The sequence below is a fragment of the Lolium perenne genome, chromosome 3 (assembly GCF_019359855.2).
Source record: "Lolium perenne isolate Kyuss_39 chromosome 3, Kyuss_2.0, whole genome shotgun sequence".
Lineage (NCBI taxonomy): Eukaryota > Viridiplantae > Streptophyta > Magnoliopsida > Poales > Poaceae > Lolium > Lolium perenne.
The window spans coordinates 122458367-122461512 of NC_067246.2; positions in this window are offsets into that span (position 1 = coordinate 122458367).

The window sequence follows — 3146 nt, forward strand, 5'->3', positions numbered from 1 at the left end:
GACTATCGACTTTAGAAGCAAGTATATCAATTTTCCCAAGCTTTTCTTCAACAGATTTGTTAAAAGCAGTTTGTGTACTAATAAATTCTTTAAGCATGGCTTCAAGTCCAGGGGGTGAACTACTATTATTGTTGTAAGAATTCCCATAAGAATTACCATAGCCGTTGCCATTATTATAAGGATATGGCCTATAGTTGTTACTAGAATTGTTCCGGTAAGCATTGTTGTTGAAATTATTAATTTTAATGAAGTTTACATCAACATGTTCTTCTTGTGCAACCAATGAAGCTAACGGAACATTATTAGGATCAATATTAGTCCTATCATTCACAAGCATAGACATAATAGCATCAATCTTATCACTCAAGGAAGAGGTTTCTTCGACAGAATTTACCTTCTTACCTTGTGGAGCTCTTTCCGTGTGCCATTCAGAGTAGTTGATCATCATATTATCAAGAAGCTTTGTTGCTTCACCAAGAGTGATGGACATAAAGGTACCTCCAGCAGCTGAATCCAATAAATTCCGTGAAGAAAAATTTAGTCCTGCATAGAAGGTTTGGATGATCATCCAAGTAGTCAGTCCATGGGTTGGGCAATTTTTAACCAGAGATTTCATTCTTTCCCAAGCTTGAGCAACATGTTCAGTATCTAATTGTTTAAAATTCATTATGCTACTCCTCAAAGATATAATTTTAGCAGGGGGATAATATCTACCAATAAAAGCATCCTTGCATTTAGTCCATGAATCAATACTATTCTTAGGCAGAGATAGCAACCAATCTTTAGCTCTTCCTCTTAATGAGAAAGGGAACAATTTTAGTTTAATAATATCACCATCTACATCTTTATATTTTTGCATTTCACATAGTTCAACAAAATTATTAAGATGGGCAGCAGCATCATCAGAACTAACACAGAAAATTGCTCTCGCATAACAAGATTCGATAAAGCAGGTTTAATTTCAAAGAATTCTGCTGTAGTAGCAGGTGGAGCAATAGGTGTGCATAAGAAATCATTATTATTTGTGGTTGTGAAGTCACACAACTTAGTATTTTCAGCGTTGGCCATTTTAGCAACAGTAAATAAAACAAACTAGATAAAGTAAATGCAAGTAAACTAATTTTTTGTGTTTTCGATATAGCAAACAAGATAGCAAATAAAGTAAAACTAGCAACTAATTTTTTTGTATTTTGATTTAGTGCAGCAAACAAAGTAGTAAATAAAACTAAGCAAGACAAAAACAAAGTAAAGAGATTGAGAAGTGGAGACTCCCCTTGCAGCGTGTCTTGATCTCCCCGGCAACGGCGCCAGAAATTTAGCTTGATGACGCGTAAAGCACACGCTCGTTGGGAACCCCAAGTGGAAGGTGTGATGTGTACAGCAGCAAGTTTCCCTCAGTAAGAAACCAAGGTTTATCGAACCAGTAGGAGTCAAGAAGCACGTTGAAGGTTGATGGCGGCGGGATGTAGTGTGGCGCAACACCAGGGATTCCGGCGCCAACGTGGAACCTGCACAACACAACCAAAGTACTTTGCCCCAACGAAACAGTGAGGTTGTCAATCTCACCGGCTTGCTGTAACAAAGGATTAACCGTATTGTGTGGAAGATGATTGTTTGCAGAAAACAGTAGAACAAGTATTGCAGTAGATTGTATTTCAGTAAAGAGAATTGGACCGGGGTCCACAGTTCACTAGAGGTGTCTCTCCCATAAGACAAACAGCATGTTGGGTGAACAAATTACAGTTGGGCAATTGATAAATAAAGAGAGCATGACCATGCACATACATATCATGATGAGTATAGTGAGATTTAATTGGGCATTACGACAAAGTACATAGACCGCCATCCAACTGCATCTATGCCTAAAAAGTCCACCTTCAGGTTATCATCCGAACCCCCTCCAGTATTAAGTTGCTAACAACAGACAATTGCATTAAGTATTGCACGTAATGTAACTAGTGACTACATCCTTGAACATAGCACTAATGTTTTATCCCTAGTGGCAACAGCACATCCATAACCTTAGAGGTTCTTGTCACCCCTCCAGATTCACGGAGACATGAACCCACTATCGAGCATAAATACTCCCTCTTGGAGTTACTAGCATCAACTTGGCCAGAGCATCTACTAATAACGAAGAGCATGCAAGATCATAAACAACACATAGACATAGCTTTGATAATCAACATAACAAGTATTCTCTATTCATCGGATCCCAACAAACGCAACATATAGAATTACAGATAGATGATCTTGATCATGTTAGGCAGCTCACAAGATCCAACAATGATAGCACAATGGGGAGAAGACAACCATCTAGCTACTGCTATGGACCCATAGTCCAGGGGTAGACTACTCACACATCACACCGGAGGCGACCATGGCGGCGTAGAGTCCTCCGGGAGATGATTCCCCTCTCCGGCAGGGTGCCGGAGGCGATCTCCTGGATCCCCCGAGATGGGATCGGCGTTGGCGGCGTCTCTGGAAGGTTTTCCGTATCGTGGCTCTCGGTACTGGGGGTTTCGTCACGGAGGCTTTAAGTAGGCGGAAGGGCAAGTCAAGAGGCAGCACGGGGGGCCCAGACCATAGGCCGGCGCGGCCAGGGGTGGGGCCGCGCCGCCCTAGGGTTTGGCCACCCCGTGGCCCCTCTTCATTTCGTCTTCGGACTTCTGGAAGCTTCGTGGAAAAATAGGCCCCTGGGCTTTGATTTCGTCCAATTCCGAGAATATTTCCTTACTAGGATTTCTGAAACCAAAAACAGCAGAAAACAAAGAATCGCTGGCACTTCGGCATCTTGTTAATAGGTTAGTTCCAGAAAATGCATGAATATGACATAAAGTGTGCATAAAACATGTAGATAACATCAATAATGTGGCATGGAACATAAGAAATTATCGATACGTTGGAGACGTATCAGTCCTCGAGTCTAACCCTGAAAATTTGGATATACTCAGGTATACCCTCGAGTCATATACTAGCATTTTTTGTGTGCTCAGTTTTCGCCTTGAGTGCTAATACTGGCTAGTGCAATATACTCAGTTTTACCCTCAAGTGGCTGGTCAACAGAGAGTCAACAAATGGGATTAACTAGTTAAATGAGTTATTTAATGTGCAAAAAATTCCGAAAAAGAGTGGCACTTACTCAT